We start from the raw sequence: 20,559 nt of genomic DNA on the forward strand, positions 1-20,559 counted from the left end.
TCAATTTCTTTGCATATATGGCATAAAGGCATCTAGAGAAAAAAAAACTTGATGATGTTAGTTTACCTTGCCAAGCTCATGAAATCCATCTAACTGATTAAGAAGTTCCATCACCGTGTGCTGGATCTCACGGTCGTTACTGGTTCCTCAGTAAATCATGTCCTACCAATTGCATCGATTTAATTCATGAAGATAATGCATGGCTAGAAGTAATAATTTGAAGAAGATGAAACAAAATTTGTGGGCAGCATAAATAAACTAAATGGTGATATAAGTTTAAAGATCTAAGAAATGCACTTGTACTTATATTCAGATCAGTTTGATTTCTTCTTGTTGGGCAAAACTGATACTGAGATCTGAAGTTTAAAATTTGATAGTGTTGGACCGGAATATATTTAGATGGCACAACATCTCAGTCAAGGGAACTATCAAGTCACAGCTTGCACCTCAGCAACAGTAGATGCATAACCATCTGCCACCATGTGTGTCTTACAGATAATAAGGGAATTAAGCTTAAGACCAATTAGCTTTGCAAAAAGAAAGCCAGAGCAAAACTTATGTGGTGATCGCGTGCATAGCTGAACATTTATCTGATTAAACGAGCACTTTCTCCAATATATTTGTCAATTATAGCACTTGACAGAATCTGATTTTAGACAATACGTCAGTGTAATGTAATACTCGCATAATGAAAATACCAAGTACCATCAATCAAGTGAAAACAACACCTCCAAAAGTTAGCATCGATGTTACTGGCGAGAGCCCTTGCTAATACTGTCTTCCCGGTTCCTGGTGGGCCATAGAGTAGAACACCTTGGAAAAAGTTAAACAAACATACACTGGCAACCAAAATCACAGCATGCATATCTTTACCTCTTCAACTTGCAGAAATAAAGTGGATCCTAAACACACTTGTTGTTGAATTTACCTTCGGGAGTCAGGCAATAAATATCACGTTGCAGGCCCTGTCAGGCATGCAATTAAGAGACGAGCATGTGAAGCAACGGTTTACCTGCTTAAATTGGTTGAGGGGCTCGTCGCTACGACCGTGGAGAGCAGACTAAATCCGCTCAGCGTCAAGAAAATTCAAGGACCATTAGTGCATGTAGACTATGAATGCTGCATCGTGGGCGGCAGCGGCGACTGTGCCAGCGGCCATGAGTGCCCAGTCGAGGCCATCGGCGAAGTTGAATAGCCTCCAAAAGGAGATCGCGCCGGGAAGGGGCTCGACCTCGTCCTCATCCACATCCTCGTCGGCGGACCTGTACAGTTTGAGCCAACTGATAAATCTTTTCACCAACACATTTTAAATATTACTATCTTACACCTGTCAGCGTATTCATAAAATGCATAGTTCAAATAGAGTAACGCAGTCTTGGCTTGCATGCTGACTCTTTCATTCATGTCCTAAACCATTGGACTGGAACAGAGGGTCAATTCGACAGACACAGCTGCGAGACTTGTTCGCCACACAAGATTGGACCATCGAGAGAAATGCCAGGCGTGCCGAGCCTAACTCTGGTCAGCATGGCGTTCACCGGCGGTGCAGAGCAGAAAGCCAGCGCACCCTGGGCCTGGAGAGATCACATCGACTGTCGACCTGCTGCTAGCAAACATCTGCTCATCCGGTCTGCAAAACTACAAGGAGGCCTTCCCCCTGAGGACGTGAGAGTCTCTGCTCGGCACCCTGACCACAAGAAGCTTCCATCAACAACATTACAACAACAGCAGACCCAAGGCCGGGGCTGCTGGCTCTTTTTTTGCACTGGAAATAGCCAAGTCTGGTTGCACGGTTTGGTACTCTCGTTGAAGTGGTGTCCGTGTCGGATGCAGCTTGGACAGAAGAGGCATTTTTTGTTGGTAGCATTGGTGCTGCTGGGCCTTGCCCATGCCTCGGGCGGACGATTCGGCTGGTCGCGAACTCGCCATGACAGGAGTGTGCAGCCCCAGGAGATGCAAAGCCAAAATGGCCAATTGGAGCGAGGAAGGAGGCCCCGGGTGATGTAGGGTGGCGTAGTGACAGGCGGCCTTGGTTCTATTCATGCTGCCAGACTGCCATTTCTTGCACTGTCCTAAAGCATTATCCTAGAGACGGGGCGAATGGCTGTTACACCATAGAATTAATAGCGTTTTGCTATAGTAAACTGACTATTAACTGCGTTGCTAACCAAAAGGGACATCCATGCTCCGTACTGACTTTATTAAGCATCACACCTATACATATGCAATGCTCCTCTGTATCGAGATATATTATAGAGGCGAATTTCCAAAAGAATCGAGTAGAAGAAGAAAACAGAAAACGACTCGCCTGTTAATTCGACATGGAACAATCTGGTGCCTCGGTCTTGATAACTCTGGTGTTGTACGGGCCACAGGCGGCGCATTTGTGATACAGCCAGTGGAACCAAGAAAGCCCTTTTTTCCGCAGTCGTTACAGAGTATATCCTGGAGCAATCAGGCAGAGCGGCAGCGTAAATCCTTCAGTCAATGGAAAGAACGAAATCAGAATGAGAGAAATAGTGTACCTGGCATCGGTTCCGATATTCCTCAGGAAGCTCTTCTGCAGCCAGCAAGCCGTCGAGCATTCCAAAATACACCTACAGAGAAACAGAGGATATGGACTTCACATTAAATTTGTTCGCTTTGTTTTTAAAAGAAATGTGGCATCAATACATAGGAAATTGTTAACTCGAAAACAATAGCTTCTGAAATTTCTAAATTTCATGAGATAGAAGAACACAATCATCAAAGGGAAATGCAGAAACAGTTTTGGCATCAAGTGGCACAACTTACCGTCATATCTCCCAAGGATTTGCTGCAGATTGGACCCTCCCGAATCCCAACACCAGCATGTCCCCGCCGACTCGTCTTCGTATGGCGACGGCGACTCTGGCAACTCCGAGACGTCGGACAGCGGCGGGAACGGCCTGTGGGCACCAGATCTTCTCTACCTGACAGCCTTGTGGCGGCTCAGGCGCAGCTGCCAGCCCCGTGCTCCTTCAGATGAGGGGAGAGGCGGTCAAGGAGGAGGGGATGGTGGAGGGCTGGAGCTCGGCTATGAGAGAGGGACGGGGAAGACAAGGCGAGGAGAAGTGGCGGACGCGGCGGCGCCGGGGCGCGGAAGAGTGATGCGGACGTGGACGTGGCGGAGGTAGGAGACTCGCACTTTCTTTCTCCCTAGATCCGACGAGGCGACGACGACGATGGAAGAGAAGAGGCGGCGGCTGCATTGGCGTGCGGTGCGAGAGGTTGCATGCGCGGAGAGAATGAGAGAGGTGGGTTGCATGCGCTGCGCTCGATACCGGAGGAAGTTGCCTCGAAATTTCCTGCGCTGATTAAATCTTTTTTTTCCTTTCACCAGCAACAGTAAATCTTTGGATGTGGCATAGGCGAGAATTCGCCCTTACCGCCACTGTTAAAGGGTTTTATATGTGGAGGCGAGGAGGAATAAGGGGACTCGGCGAATCTGGCCATAACCTTGGATCGGTTTCTCCATATACATACAACAGATTAATCCCTTCGATCTTGAACTTGGCGGAGCTGCGGTTTAGACGGATCTCGTCACGTCTAACGACTCAAACAATAAAACCCTTATCCTCTTGGTCTCGAAACTTTGCACTGTAAACTCCAAATTTAATCATGACTCTGATCATCAAACCATATTTTCTTCATTTGACCAATCGCGAGCTTCCCGAAACCCTGAGAAAGATCCCTCCAAGAACTCAACACCACCGTGCACAGGCCCCACGGTGGGCGCCAACTGTCATGAAATTGTCACAGCAGATGTCCTAGTGTTAGGACTTAGTCGTGAGGCCAACGCATCTATGTGGTAGCTTGAGATGGGTTGAGCGGAGTCTAGAGACGCAACACAAGACAAGGGTTTAGACAGCTTCGGGCCCCGGGAAACATCATCCGGTAACAACTCTACATGATGTTTGTGGCTAGGTCTCATTATCATCACGAGGGAGTCGCCATAAATCGGCTCTTTGTGTCTAGCTCTAGAGATTGTTTCTTCTTGCTTGTCCCTCCTTGGAGAGCCCTACCCCTCCTTATATATGTTGAAGGGGCGAGTTACATGTAGAGTCCTATTAGGATTAGTACTAGTCTATTACAAGTGGAGTCCTAGCCTTGCTTCCTATATAAGGGAATATCCCTTATTCCTTTCCTCGCAAACGGGCCCACCATTAACATGAATCGGCCTTCTGGGCCTTGGGCCTTGTCATCCGTCTGACCCGCCCGCCAGGTCACCAGTGAGTCATAATGTTCAGGTGGGTTGCTTGTAAACCGCCAGGTTAGGGCGGGTCACCAGTGAATCGCCAAGTGTCAGCCGGGTCTCAGGTAAACCGCCAAGTCCGGCCGGGTCATATTTTCGGCCGGGTCATACCGCGGGGTATATCCCCGACACTGCTGAAGTCTCCGGACTGAAGTAGAAACTAGCGGAGGCCGAGCGAGAGCTGAGCCAAGTGAAGCGGCAGCTCGAGAAGAAGCAAGGTAAGCAATAATCTGTTATATATTCGAAAAGAATAAAATGACATGCGATGACCAAAATGCCATGATTTGTATAGAAGCGACGACCGAGGTCGAGGCCCTGAGAAAGGCCCTGGCCGAAGCCGAGGGGAAGGATGTCCAACAGCAAGCCGCCCGTAAGAAGCTCAAGGCCCGGGTTGGCGAGGTCCAGCAGGAGCTCCAGGACATGGTGAAGAAATGTGAAGCCTTGGAGCACGAAGCGTCGGCTCGAGAGGCCAAACTTACCAAAGCTCGTCACAGTGCGGAGGCCGCATGGAATGAGGCCCGGGACGCTCTCCAGGAGATCCAGGAGGCAAAGAAGATCACAGCGGGTAAGGCGTTTAACATGCAAAGCCAGTATGCGGAGAGGAAATACCTTTTACTAACCTGGATTCGGAGTTGCCCAGGGGCTTTTATGGATCTGCCGTGCATTGTATCCGATGCTGTGGAGTTCTTCCGAGCCAGGGAAGGGGATTCTCCGAAGAAGCTATTCTAGTCGCAGTATGCTGTGCCAGAACATCTGGTGGCCTTTGCCAATCAACTGAAATAGTTGGTCGAGCTGCACAAGATGGTTGAACTGGCCATGAAGGATTTAATAATCCGACTATGGCCAGCCGAAGCTATACCTAGCAGTTATTTTGGCCTCATGAAGCGGGTGGTGGAGGCTTGTACGCGGCTAGACATCGTCAAGCGATCAGTCTGCATCGAGGGTGCCCGCATGGCCTTCTCTCGTTGCAAGATGTGGTGGGCAAAGATGGATGCCGTCGAGGTGACCTGGGGGCCGCCGGAGGGCAAGGGGCACCGCACACCCGAGCAATATTTTGCGGATGTCCTGAAGGGATCTCGACTTGTAGCAACGCAGTGCGGGAATGATGTTATTCTTGAATAAATACATTCATATTTTGCCTTGTATGATGAAAACAAATCCACTTTGTAATATAATTTTTATTATGTTTTAATTGTATCCTCCTATGCGGCCGTGTTGTATGAAATCTGAGGATTGGCCAGTCGTCGACTTCTGCCCTCACGTAGGTAGTACGGAGGTGTTCGGGATGGTATGTAAACAATCTTGATCCAATTATATGGTCCTTGAAGGAGTTGTTTAGCGTAGCGAACCAGGCAACCAGACTATACGGCTTGAACACCCTCACTTAGCCATAGGAGTTTTATAATAAAACATAGGCGCAATCCCCTCGTATACGAACCAGGGTGCTGTCAGCGTGTGATCGGGAAGTACCGATCCTTCGTGAAATATGGAAAAACCTCCAACGATTTGAGACCTCCGAACAGCTGACCGGCTCTCGCCGCATCATGACAGCCAGTTTTTGGCTTTATCTACTGAGGTGCTCATCCGGTTTAGACCAGGGCACAATCGCAGTAGTTCTCCCATTACTAACCTAGCCGATGTAGCGGAACGTAGGATAGCAAGCACAGGAGCCGGGCAACCCAACTATTGACCAAAGACATGATTCAGAGCCAATGCATATAATGCTAAATTCGGGATGCCGAACTGTACTTACAAGAAGAGTTCGGACTTTTGTTGCCGTAATGCAGGGTGCTATGAAGCCCCTGGCAAACATCAAAACGTACCAAAGTGTACGGGTGCTACCTGATGGGGTTATCCACAGGGAATGTGAAAAAATAAAGAAAAGAGAGAAAGAAAATAGAAAAGATGTAAAGGTAAAAAAGCTAGGGTCCTACAGCTCCAGCTACAAACTGTTTTCATTGTAATGTAATTAGTACGTCGAGGTGCATTGATACAAGTAGTGCAATAAGCAACTTGCTATTTAACATGCCGAAACCAGGGAAGAGCTGCATGTGGGTCCTAGAAGACAGGTAGACTTATCATTAATGGAATCACCTAAAAAGTCCCCGTATGTCTGCGCTCCTCGCCATCTTGGTGTGTTTATCCTTCAAGAGGACCGATAACCAGACCACCCGATGGGGTTAGTGGGATTAAAACCTGAAATAAAACAAGCAAAAGTGAAAGTATGTGTGTATCCGATGTCGGTTGAGCCGTGTCGTGGATCACAAGCTAGCTATGCCTCCGTCGATGCCCGTGGAATTTTGAGTGCGTAGTTATGTATGCACGGCACGCAGGCCACCTCTTGATTGGGACTGAGATGGAGGCCGAATTGCTACTCGAGCTCCTGACGAGCCGAGCTCTCCTGCTGCAGAGTAGTCCGGACCCTCTTAAGGGTGTCCGAGGGCTCGGTAGCCGAATGAAGGTTCTGCTTGAGAAGGCCGCTTTGTACTTCTGCTGCTAGGGCAGTTGTGTGCTGTTCTGTACGGAGAGTGTTCCGTATTGCCATTGACTAATATGACACCACGTGGGCCAGGCATCTTGAGCTTGAGATAAGCATAGTGTGGCACTGCATTGAATCGAGCAAACGCTGTTTGGCCGAGCAGTGCGTGATAGCCGCTGCGGAATGGGACGATATCGAAGACTAACTCCTCGCTTCGGAAGTTGCCTAGGGATCCAAAGACAACCTCTAGTGTCATTGAGCCCGTACAACGGGCCTCTATGCCTGGAATGACTCCTTTAAAGGTGCTCTTTGTGGGCTTGATCCTTAACGGGTTAATGCCCATTTTTCGCATTGTATCCCGATAGAGAAGATTGAGGCTGCTACCGCCGTCCATAAGGACACGAGTCAGGTGGAACCCATCAATTATTGGGTCTAAGACCAGTGCGGCCGAGCCTCCGTGATGGATACTGGTCGGGTGATCCCGGTGATCAAAAGTGATCGGGCATGACGACCATGGGTTGAATTTTGGGGCGACTAGCTCTATCGCGTAGACGTCCCTGAGCGCACGCTTGCACTCCCTCTTGGGGATGTGGGTAGCATATGTTATGTTCACCGTTTTGACCTGAGGGGGAAACTTCTTTTGTCCCCCTGTGTTCGGTTTCCATGGCTCTTCGTCATCGTCCTCGCTTTGCGATCCCTTTTCCCTATTCTTGGTGTTTAATTTGCCGGCCTGTTTGAAGACCCAACACTCTCTATTTGTATGATTAGGAGGCTTGTCGGGGGTGCCGTGGATCTGGCATGGACGATCAAGTATGCGGTCCAAGCTGGATGGGCCCGAATTGTTCCTTTGGAACGGCTTCTTGCGCTGACCGGACTTAGAGCCACTGAATCCGGCGTTGACCACCGTATCCTCTTTGTTGTCGCTGTTGTTTCGGAGCTTGTATCTATTGCATTGAGACTTGTCTTTGTTGCTTTTAACTTCCGGGGTGCCGGCGTCGCTCACATTGTTTTTGCTACGGGCCAACCAACTGTCCTCGCCTGCACAAAAGCGGTTCATGAGTGCCGTGAGGGCCGCCATGGATTTTGGCTTTTCTTGGCCGAGGTGGCGGGCGAGCCATTCGTCATGGATGCTATGCTTGAAAGCTGCTAAAGCAGCATACGGACAGTCGACAATTTGGTTCTTTTTAGTTAAGAACCTTGTCCAAAATTTCCTGGCGGACTCTCCGAGCTGTTGAACTATATGACTTAAGTCGTCAGTGTCCGGAGGTCGAACATATGTACCTTGGAAGTTGTCGAGGAAAGCCTCTTCCAAGTCCTCCCAGCTATCGATGGAATTTTCAGGCAGACTGTTTAGCCAATGCCAAGATGGCCCTTTGAGTTTTAGAGGGAGGTATTTTATGGCGTGGAGGTCATCTCCGCGGGCCATATGGATGTGGAGAATGAAGTCCTCGATCCACACCGCGGGGTCCGTGGTTCCATCGTATGATTCTATGTTCACGGGCTTGAATCCTTCATGGAATTCGTGATCCAGGACCTCATCAGTGAAGCAATGAGGGTGTGCGGGGCCTCTATATCGGGCTGTATTATGACGCAGCTCTGATAGAGTCCGTCTACGGTGTTCGCCCCCTGCATGACTGGGTTTGTCACGTCCGAATAGGTGGCCATGGTTGCGTGTCGAGGCGCATCCTCGCAATTCATAGATTGATCTTGTATGTCCTACTTTATTGTTCAGGTTCTAACGTAGGTCATATGTATGGCCGTGGGCTAATTTATCTCTGCCTGAGTGATGAGACGGGGCGGGATGGTGTTCGGCATGAGTTGTCGTTCTGTCCCAACCACGTGGTGGTCGGTCAACCGTATTGTGCGATGGTGGTATGTACTCCGGCGCCTCCTCGTCGAACTGATGTAGCAATTTGCGTTTTGGGTAGCTTTTGGTTGGGCGCTTGAGGCCGTATTCTTCGGCTGCTAGGACATCAGTCCATTTATCATTGAGCAGGTCTTGGTCTGCTTGAAGTTGCTGCTGCTTCTTTTTCAGGCTCCTTTCCGTGGCTATTAGCTGGCGCTTCAAGCGCTCCTGCTCAAGAGGTTCCTCGGGCACGAAGAAATCTTCGGTGCCGAGGCTCGCCTCATCTTCGGAGAGCGGAAGGTAATTATCGTCCTCCGAATCTTCGTGCGTGGCCTATTTGACAGGGCTAACCTGCTCATCTTTCCGTTCATCTTGTTTGTTTGCTTTATCGACGAGGTCTTTGTTGTCTTCAGCACCTTCTCTTGTGCCGGTGTTGCTGTATTTACTGCGGCGTGACTTAGAGCGGCGCCGCTGATGACGGCGCTTTGACTGTATTTCGAAAGGTTTATCCTCAACTGGGTCTTCCTTATCGTCGTCGTTGTGCTCCTTTGGTGCATCCACCATGTATACGTCATACGAGGAAGTGGCCGTCCAGCGTCCAGTGAACGGCGGGTTCTGGGCCTCTTCTTCTCCGGCATCGTCGTCCATACCATCGATGTCCTCGGAGTCGTAATCAAGTTCGTCGGTCAAATCCTTGATCGTGGCTATAAAGTGAGTGGCGGGTGGTACATAAAATTCTCCAACATCGGCCCCTAGTTCGAGCCGGATATAGTTCGGCTATGGGTCCTCCGCCAAGGATAGGTTTTTTAATGAGTTCAGCACATCGCCCAAAGGCGAGTGCTAGAAGATGTCTGCGGCACTGAATTTGAAGATCGATAAACGATCAAGCTCAGCGTCCGCGGGCTCGCGCGGTTCTGAACCTGCGGCCGGAGACGAGTCCGGCGTTCTAGTGGCATAGGCCTCGTGTGAGACCAGGTCCATGTATGGCTCCAACGCCGTGGAATCTGCGGCCTCTGAGGTGGGGTTAATCCTTCCGTCTCCGGAGGATGCGGCCTGCTCCAGCTCTAGGACCAGAGTGGTTACAGGAGCGATCTCCTAGATGCGGCCCGATGACAGATTTAGGTCATGATCATCAGGGTGACCGGGAGCGGCCACCACGGTATCGAATCCGGCGAAGATCAAGTCCCCACAGATGTCCGCAACATAGTTCAAGCTCCCGAATCTGACCTAATGGCCAGGGGCGTAGCTTTCGATCTTCTCCAAATGGCCAAACGAGTTGGCCCGCAGTGCGAAGCCGCCGAACACGAAGATCTGCCCGGGGAGGAAAGTTTCTCCACAGACAGTGTCATTATTGACGATCGAAGGGACCATCAAACCTTTCAGCGACAGCACAAAGGAACTCTCAATGAAAGCACCAATGTCGGTGTCAAAACCGGCGGATCTCGGGTAGGGGGTCCCGAACTGTGCATCTAAGGTTGATGGTAATAGGAGACAGGGGACACGAAGTTTTACCCAGGATTCGGGCCCTCTTGATGGAGGTAATACCCTACGTCCTGCTTGATTAATATTGATGAATACGAGTATTACAAGAGTTGATCTACCACGAGATCGTAATGGCTAAACCCTAGAAGTCTAGCCTGTATGACTAAGGTATTGAGTATATCCTTTCCGGGCTACACCCTCCGGTCTATATAGACACCGGGGAGTTCTAGGGTTACATAGAGTCGGTTACATAAGAGGGAATCTTCATTGCTGTTCGCCAAGCTTGCCTTCCATGCCATGGAGAGTCTCATCCAGACACGGGTACAGTCTTCGGTCTTCATATCTTCACAGCCCATCAGTCCGGCCCATAGATAACAGGCCGGATGCCCGAGGACCCCTTAGTCCAGGACTCCCTCAGCGGGTATCATTATTTTTTGACCTTCACATATGATTTGATCAGATATGGGTATATCTACTTGATGAAACATAAGTCTGAAACATTTGAAAAAGTTCAAAAAATTTCAGAGTGAAGTGGAAAATCATAGTAAATAGAAAAGAAAGTTTCTACGATCTGATCGTGGAGACGAATATTTGAGTTACGAGTTTGGTCTTCAACTAAAACAATGTGGAATAGTTTCACAAATTCACGCCACCTGGAACACCACAGCATAATGGTGTGTCCGAACGTCATAACCATACTTGATTGGATATAGTTTAATCTATGATGTGTCTTACCGATTTACCACTATCGTTTTGGGGTTATGCATTAGAGACAGGTACATTCACGTTAAATAGGGCACCGTCTAATCCGTTGAGACGACACCATATGAATTATGGTTTGGCTAGAAACCTAAGCTGTAGTTTCTTATAGTTTGGGGTTGTGATGCTTATGTGACAAAGTTTAAGCCTGATAAGCTCAAACCCAAATCGGAAAAGTGCGTCTTCATAGGATACCCAAAATAAACTGTTGGGTACACCTTCTATCACAGATCCGAAAGGCAAGAGTGGATCCTTTCTAGAGAAGAAGTTCCTCTCGAAAGAAGTGAGTGGGAGGAATGTAGAACTTGATGAGGTAATTGTACCTTCTCCTGAATTGGAAAGTAGTTCATCACAGAAATCAGTTCTAGTGATTTCTACGCCAATTAGTGAGGAAGCTAATGATGATGATCATGAAACTTCAGATCAAGTTACTACAGAATCTCGTAGGACAACCAGAGTATGGTCCGCACCAGAGTGGTACGGTAATCCTTTCTGGAAGTCATGTTACTAGACCATGACAAACCTACGAACTATAGGAAGCGATGATGAGCCCAGATTCCGCGAAATGGCTTAAGGCCATGAAATCTGAGATGGGATCCATGTATAAAGAACAAAGTATGGACTTTGATTGACTTTCCCAATGATTGGCGAGCCATTGAGAATAAATGGATCTTCAAGAGGAAGACGAACGCTGATAGTAGTGTTACTACCTACAAAGCTTGAATTGTCGCAAAACTATTTTTGACAAGTTCAAGATGTTAACTACGATGTGAATTTCTCACTCATATCGATGCTTAAAAGTCTGTCCGAATCATGTTAGCAGTTGCCGCATTTTATGAAATCTGGTAAATGGATATGAAAACAACATTCCTTAATGGATTTCTTAAAGAAGAGTTGTATACGATGCAACAAGAAGGTTTTGTCAATCCTAAAGGTGCTAACAAAGTGAGCAAGCTCCAACGATCCATCTATGGAGTGGTGCAAGCATCTTGGAGTTGGAATATATACTTTGATAAAGTGATCAAAGCATATGGTTTTATACAGACTTGCGGTGAATCCTGTATTTACAAGAAAGTGAGAAAGTGAGTGGGAGCACTACAACGTTTCTGATAAGTATATGTGAACGACATATTGTTGATCAGAAATAATGTAGAATTTTCTGGAAAGCATAAAGGAGTGTTTGAAAAGAGTTTTTCAAAGAAAGACCTCAATGAAGCTACTTACATATTGACCATCAAGATCTATAGAGATAGATCAAGACGCTTGATATATTTTCAATGAGTACATACCTTAACAAGATTTTGAAGTAGTTCAAAATGGAAAGGTCAAAGAAGGAGTTCTTGACTGTGTTGCAAGGTGTGAAGTTTAGTAAAGACTCAAAACTCGACCACGGCAGAAAAATAGAAAGAGATTGAAAAGTCATTCCCTATGCCCCAATCATAGGTTCTATAAAGTATGCTATGCCGTGTACCAGACCTATTGTGAACCTCACCATAAGTTTGGCAAGAGGGTACAATAGTGATCTAGGAGTGGATCACTGCACAGCAGTCAAAAAAACCCTTAGTGGAATAAGGAAATGTTTCTCGTGTATGGAGGTGACAAAGAGGTCGTCATAAAGAGTTACGTCGATGCAAGATTTGACACCGATCTGGATGACTCTAAGTCTCGATCTAGATACATATCGAAAGTGGGAGCAATTAGCTAGAGTAGCTCCGTGCAAAGCATTATAGACATAGAAAATTTGCAAAATACACACGGCTCTGAATGTGGCAGACCCGTTGACTAAATTTCTCTCACAAGCAAAACATGATCACTCTTTGGGTGTTAATCACATAGCGATGTGAACTAGATTATTGACTCTAGTAAACCCTTTGGGTGTGAGTCACATAGAGATGTGAACTAATCACATAAAGATGTGAACTATTGGTGTTAAGTCACATGACGATGTGAACTAGATTATTGACTCTAGTGCAAGTGGGAGACTGACGGAAATATGCCCTAAAGGCAATAATAAAGTTGTTATTTATATTGCCTTATATCATGATAAATGTTTATTATTCATGCTAGAATTGTATTAATCGGAAACTTAGTACATGTGTGAATACATAGACAAACAGAGTGTCACTAGTTTGCCTCTACTTGACTAGCTCGTTGAATCAATGATGGTTATGTTTCCTAACCATAGACATGAGTTGCCATTTGATTAACAACATCACATCATTAGAGAATGATGTGATTGACTTGACCCATCCGTTAGCTTAGCACGATGGTCGTTTAGTTTGTTGCTATTGCTTTCTCCATAACTATACATGCTCCTATGACCATGAGATCATGCAACTCCCGAATACTGGAGGAACACTTTGTGTGCTACCAAACATCACAACGTAACCGGGTGATTATAAAGGTGCTCTACAGGTGTCTCCGATGGTGTTTGTTAACTTGGTATGGACCAAGATTAGGATTTGTCACTCCGATTGTCGAAGAGGTATATCTGGGCCCTCTCGGTAATGCACATCACTATAAGCCTTGCAAGAAATTTGACTAATGAGTTAGTTGCAGGATGATGCATTACGGAATGAGTAAAGATACTTGTCGGTAACGAGATTGAACTAGGTATTGGGATACCGACGATCGAATCTCGGGCAAGTAACATACCGATGACAAAGGGAACAATGTATATCGTTATGCGGTTTGGCCGATAAAGATCTTCGTAGAATATGTAGGAACAAATATGAGCATCCAGGTTCCACTATTGGTTATTGGTCGGAGACATGTCTCGGTCATGTCTACATAGTTCTCGAACCCTTAGGGTTCGCATGCTTAACGTTCCGTGACGATCGATATTATGAGTTTATGTGTTTTGATGTACCGAAGGTTGTTCGGAGTCCTGGATGAGATCAGGGACGTGACGATGAGTCTCGAAATGTACGAGAGATAAAGATTGATATATTGGAAGGCTATATTCAGACATCGGAAAGGTTCTGAGTGGTTCGGGTATTTATCGGAGTACCGGAGAGTTACGGGAATTCCCCGGGGAGTATATGGGCATTATTGGGCTTTAGGGGAGAGAGAGAGGGGCTGCCTAGGGCAGGCCACGCGCCCCCCAAGGCCTAGTCCGAATTGGACTAGGGGGAGGGGCGGCGCCCCCTCCTTCCTTCTCTTCTCTCTTCCCCTTCCTTCTCCCTTACTCCTATTACTTGGAAGGGGGGAATCCTACTCCCGGTGGGAGTAGGACTCCCCAGGGCGCGCCATAGTAGTGGTCCGGCCCTCCCCTCCTCCACTCCTTTATATACGGGGGAAGGGGCACCCCATGAACACACAAGCTGATCTTTGATCTTTTGGCCGTGTGCGGTGCCCCCCTCCACCATAATCCACCTTGGTCATATCGTAGCGGTGGTTAGGCGAAGCCCTGCGTCGGTAGCTTCATCAACACCATCATCACGCCGTCGTGCTGAGGGAACTCTCCCTTGAAACTCTACTGGATCGTGAGTTCGTGGGACGTCACCGAGCTGAACGTGTGCAGATCGCGGAGGTGCTGTACGTTCTGTATTAGGATCGGTCGATCGTGAAGACGTACGACTACATCAACCGCGTTGTCATAACGCTTCCGCTTACGGTCTACGAGGTTATGTCGACGACACTCTCCCCTCTCGTTGCTGTGCATCACCATGATCTTGCGTGTGCGTAGGATTTGTTTTGAAATTACTGTGTTCCCCAACACAAGACATAAAGATCGATATATTGGAAGGCTATGTTTGGACACCGGAATGGTTCCGGGTGAGTTCGGGCATTTACCGGAGTACCGGGGGGTTACCGGAACCCCCCGGGGAGCATATGGGCCTTAATGGGCCTTAGTGGGAGAGAAGAGAAGGAATCCTAGGAGGGGGCGCTGAGGGAGTCTTGGACTAAGGGGACCTTGGTGCATCGGCCTGTTAGCCATGGGACGGACTGATGGGCTGTGAAGAACACGAAGACCGAAGACTGCACCCGTGCCCGGATGGGACTCTCCTTGGCATGGAAGGCAAGCTTGGCGACCGAATATGTAGATTCCTTTCTTTGTTCCCGACCTTGTGTAACCCTAGATCCTCCTGGTGTTATATAAACCAGAGGACTTAGTCCGGGGGGATATTCATCATCATAGCCATACAAGCTAGGCCTCTAGGGTTTAGCCATTACGATCGCGAGGTAGATCAACTCTTGTAATACCGGTATTCATCAATATCAATCAAGCAGGTCATAGGGTATTACCTCCATAGAGAGGGCCCGAACCTGGGCAAAACATCGTGCCCCTTGTCTCCTGTTACCTTTGACCTTAGAGGCACAGTTCGGGACCCCTACCCGAGATCCGCCAGTTTTGACACCGACATTGGTCCTTTCATTGAGAGTTCCGTTGTGCCGTCAACGACAGGATCGATGTCTCTCCTTGTTCTCAAGGATAATATCACCACCGGAGGAACGCTTGCTCCAGGCCAAACCCTCCGGCTGTGCGGCTGCACCATGACCGCCCGTTCGGCCATTAAGCCGACGATGACCTCTTGGTCCATCGAAAACCCCCTCCGTATCAACTCCGAACACTCCAAGTCGATGGATCCGATGGAGCTTTCGTCCTTGAACGAGCTCCTAGATCGCATCGCTGCCCTGGGGGTCGCTACAGACTACGATCTGATTGGGCTTAAACCCGATCAGAGAGAAATCAAATCTCCACCGATCACCCACCAGACAGTGGTAGTCGAGGAGCGAGTCGACAACTCTTCCTCCATACTAAGGACTGTCGGTGTGGAACGACACCTATGGGATCACAAGAATCCCTACTACGGTTGCCGGGGTGCAGGGTTGCGAGGAGAGCAGGGCTAGTAGACAGCACAAGGATCGTTTACCCAGGTTCGGGCCGTGAGGATCCATAAAACCCTTGTCCTACTTTGGTGGGTATATTTTTGAGAGTTCTTGAGCTCTCGAACTAGCTGTGGTTAGCGTGTGGTTCGAAAGAGCCGAATCCCTCTCCTCGTCGCCTCGAGCCTCCTTTTATAGGAAAAAGGGGTTGCCACAGTGGCACACAGGAGGTGGAAGGGTCTACAGTGGCATGAGGTTATCCCTCGTATTACAGGACAAGGTGCATTTAATGCATCGCTTAGGTGTCCTCTTGCTTTATTGGGGACGGCGGTGAGGCCCGTCCCGTCCGTCGCCGCTCCTTCTCGCTTCGACATGCGCCTCAGCCAGGGATGCGTGCGGTGCCACATAGGCAGGCAGGCAGCTGAGTTGACGCGGTGGTGGAGCCTTCACGAAGATCTGCATGCACTGGGCGCTTGATGAGTTGGCCTGGGAGCTGCATGTTGCCACGCAGGTGCCCACCCAGCTGGTTGGGCTGGCAACTACATGTGAACGGCGGTGGAAGCTTGGTTGACGTGGGCTTGGCGGTGGCCTTGCTGGCGTATTTGGCGAGGGCCTTTTCATTATCTCTGCCTCCTCAATCTGGTTCCTTTTCATTATCTCTGCCTCCTCAATCTGCATTTCTTGTTTTGACTTGTTTTCATCTTTGCAGGGACGGGAAGACGCTGGCCCAGAGCGCGAAGAGGGCCAAGGTCTCGGTGGGTGGCCAGCCCCCAGCTGGTACTTCGGGGGCGCCATTGGTGGTGTTGAGAAGACTGGACGGCAGCCCCCGGCAAAGCCCCCAGCGTAAGTTCATCACTCTTCTCCTGTCGACATGTGTCAGGGGCACGACACCTTGGTGCTGACCTTGTCAGGTATGCAGGAGGAGAGCAGTAGCAGGAGGAGCCACAAAGGGCTACTCCCAACACGCCGCCCCCATCGACCACGCCGCCCCGGGGGGGGGGGGGGGGCGTCCCCGGCAAGGGCGCCAGGCACCGGGTGATGAAGCTATGTACCTAGGGTAGGATCATAGGCCTGACCTAGACACCTTCCCCTAGGACATCACCCTAAAGCCAGAATCATTCAAAAGGTACCATCATCCACTCGACCAGAGACGTTCCACTCAGAAGAATCAATGTCACTCGACCGTCGCAGAAGCCACTTGACGAGCAAAAGATCTAAAGCCACTCTACACGAACAACGGTCGGGCATTTACTTATAGGCTTAATTGTCATTTATAGCACTTAATTGCTAGCGTTACCAGTAATGTTCCACTCTTAACGTACATTAAACCCTGTGTAACGGAGGGGGGAGGGGTCCTGGCACACTCTATATAAGCCACCCCCCTCCTCTGGGACAAGGGTTCGCATCTTTTGTAAGCACACACACACACACATAATCCAGTCAACCGCCTCAGGGCATCGAGATGTAGGGTTGTTACTTCCTCCAGGAAGGGCCTGAACTCGTAAAAGTCATGTGTACAACTACTCCATAGCTAGGATCTTGCCTCCTCATACCTACCCCCCATTCTACTGTCAGTCTTAGATCCACGACAGTTGGCGCCCACCATGGGGCAGGTGTCTTAGCAGCTTATTGGAGAAGTCGTGATTCTTCTGATTCCCGTCATTATGGTTTCCGGCAGAGGATTGGCCGAAGGCCGCAAGATCCATCTCGGCGCGCTCGTCTTCATCGCCGACGACTCCGCTTGGCTCCATGAGGCTCCACTTGGGCGACGCACTTCCGCGCATGCGTTCGCAGTGTCCTTCTTCAGCAACCGTTGACTCCAAATCAGTCGGCTCCTATGGCAACCTCCCTTTCTGTTGTTCGCCGGCGCCAGCGATCCAGTCGGTCGCAACTTCAGCGGTGGGTGAGGCACGCGGTGGCCCGCCAATCGGATACCCCACAAATCGCGGCAATCGAGCCCGATGAAACTCTCTAGGGCCTATTCGTTTGTCGACTGGCTCCGTCGAGACTGCGTCTGAATGCGACAGTAGCGACCCCGCGCTGGAAGTCTTGATGGTCAATGGACCACGCAGTCCTCCTGGCTTCACTCGGGAAGGCGATGACGATGGCGGCGGTGATCCGTCGCGTGTTGACGAGGAGTACCGCCCCGAACCCCTCTCTTCGCAGCGGAGGGAAGATCTTCGTCGCCGTCATATGGATGCACTTCACTCCTATCGTTGGAGAAACCCTTGAGGCCCGGGCCTTGGAGGAGGCGCGCCTGGCCAACTTGGCTGAGCGCACTCGACTGGAGAACCTCCAGCGCGCACTCGACGAGCGTGCTCGACAGCGGATCCCCGAGTCCAGTCGACGACAACTTTTTCCACCTCTGACTCGGGTATACCGAACTCCGATCCAGAATCTCACAGCTGCAGCTAGAATAGCAGAGTCAATTCAACCTTCCCAGTCAGAAGTTGGACGAGGTTTGATGCAGATCCGGGCTTTACTCCGGGCAGCGGGGGAGCAGAATACATCAGCATCTCAGTTGCGGAATAGGATTCATAGCAGGTCTGTGGTGGCGGATACTGTCCAATCTGCCCATAGCTCGAGATCGCCTCCGCGGCGTGAGGGACGTGGGTACCAGCAAGATCAGTACAGGAACCGTGAGCAGTATGATCATCGACTCGACCATGACAATCGTCGTTGAGTGCCCACGCCTCCTCCGAGGAGTGGGTCGTACGTGCCTCGGCGGCAAGATGACAGACGCCCCCACAGTGGTGAACGGAGAATTCCAGTCGACCCCAGAGAACCAGGATTTGATGCAAGGTCAATCCTCATTCAAGGTCTGGTTGATAGAAACAGAGCTGACAGAGAGGGCCATGATAGAGATCATCTGACTGGAAGCAGGGTACACATTTCAGGACCCGAGTATTTCAGCAGAGCCATCATAGCAGCAGTGATTCCTCCCAACTTCAGGTTGGCGACTGGAGTCAGCAAGTTCACCGGCGAGTCCAAGCCAGACACCTGGCTTGAGGATTACTGAGTGGATGTGCAGATTGGTGGTGGCAATGATGATGTGGCCATGAAGCACCCCCCCTTGATGTTGGATGGCTCTGCCAGAGCGTGGTTGAATCAGTTGGCTCCTGGCAGTATATATAGTTGGGAGGAACTTGCTCGAGTGTTTGTTAGGATCTTTGAAGGCACTTGCAAAAGGCCGGCAGGGTTGACAGAATTGCAGTGTTGTGTCCAGAAACCGAATGAAACTTTGAGGGATTATATCCAGAGGTAGATCACGTTGCACCATACAGTGGAGAATGTGTCAGATTACCAAGCAATTTGTGCCTTCAAGGAAGGCATTAAGTATCGGGAGTTGAATCTGAAACTCGGTCGGACAAGAGATATGACTCTGACTCGGATGATGGAGATTGCTACCAAATATGCCAATGGTGAAGAGGAAGACCGACTCCGGAGTGGCAAACACAAAACAGTCGCCCAAGAAACCAGAGGAGGGAATTCCAGTCGGAAACAGAAGCGAAAAGCTGAACCAGCTGCTCCTGGTGAAGCTTTAGCTGTTGCCCAAGTAAAGTTCAAAGGAAAGCCCAAAGGGCCCTGGAATCCCAAAAAAGTTAAGGATAAAGATGGGAATGATGTGTTGGATTTACCGTGCCATATACATACCAAGAAAGATGAAGAGGGGAACATCATTTACCCTAAACACACCACTCGATAGTGTCGTTTCCTGATTCAGCAGTTCCGAGAGAAACAACCCAAGGAAAAGGAAAAGGAGTCGGACAGAGGTGAGGATGGGGAAGAAGATGATGATGGTTTTCCCAATGCCAATTCCACGCTGATGATTTTTGCTAATGTCGAAAGAAAAAGTCGATTGAAGGTTATTAACAGGGAGGTGAACATGGTTGCTCCGGCAACACCCAGTTATCTGAAGTGGTCCCAGACTGCCATCACATTCGACCACTCGGACCACCCAGCGCATATAGCCACCCCTGGGAAGGAAGCACTGGTGGTTGACCCAGTAGTTGAAGGCACTCGACTGACTAAATTGTTGATGGATGGTGACAGTGGCTTGAATATCCTTTATGCTGGAACCTTGAAGGGAATGGGCATTCCGATGTCCAAGCTTAGTGAAAGCAACATGAGTTTCCACAGTGTTATTCCTAGCAAGAAAGCTCAGTCACTCGGCCAGATCGCACTTGATGTGGTTTTTGGTGATTCCAAGAATTACCCCAAGGAAAAGTTGATGTTTGAGGTAGTGGATTTCAAGAGTGCTTACCATGCCATTCTGGGGAGACCCGCTTATGCACGTTTTATGGCTCGGCCATGTTACGTGTATCACAAATTGAAAATGCCTGGCCCCAAAGGAGTAATCACTGTAACTGGCAATCGGCAGAAGGCAGAAGAGTGCTTCCAGAAGGGCTCAAAAATTGTCGATGCACAGATGGGAGTAGTGGAACTACAAGAGTACCAAAAAATGCAGATCCGAGTGATTTGCTGCGAGCCAAGAAGCCTGCCACAGAGTCCGCATTTCAGTCGTCAGGGGAAACGAAACCGATTCATATCCATCCGATCGACCCCAATGCTGCTCCGACCCATATCTCGTCAACACTCGACAGCAAATAGGAAGAAGCGCTCATCCAATTCCTCCGTGAGAACTGGGACATCTTTGCATGGAAACCTTCTTACATGCCGGGTGTACCCAGGGGACTGGCTGAGTATCGTTTGCGAGTCGACTCAAAAGTAAAACCAGTCAAGGAACATCTTCCATGGTCCGCCATCCAGAAGAGAAAAGCAATTGGCGAAGAAGTGGCTCAGCTCCTGGCAGCTGAGTTCATCCGAGAGATTTACCACTCCGAGTGGCTCGCCAATGTTGTCATGGTCCCTAAGAAGGATGATTCACTT

At 49.2% G+C, this 20,559-nt stretch overlaps 1 pseudogene; it reads right to left on the reverse strand.

Moving 5' to 3' along the window:
• Positions 1-2,183: 2,183 nt before the first annotated feature.
• LOC125546774 lies at positions 2,184-17,453 on the reverse strand (annotated as a pseudogene).
• Between the last annotated feature and the right edge of the window lie 3,106 nt (positions 17,454-20,559).

This window comes from Triticum urartu, chromosome 3 (genome assembly GCF_003073215.2).
Source record: "Triticum urartu cultivar G1812 chromosome 3, Tu2.1, whole genome shotgun sequence".
NCBI lineage: Eukaryota > Viridiplantae > Streptophyta > Magnoliopsida > Poales > Poaceae > Triticum > Triticum urartu.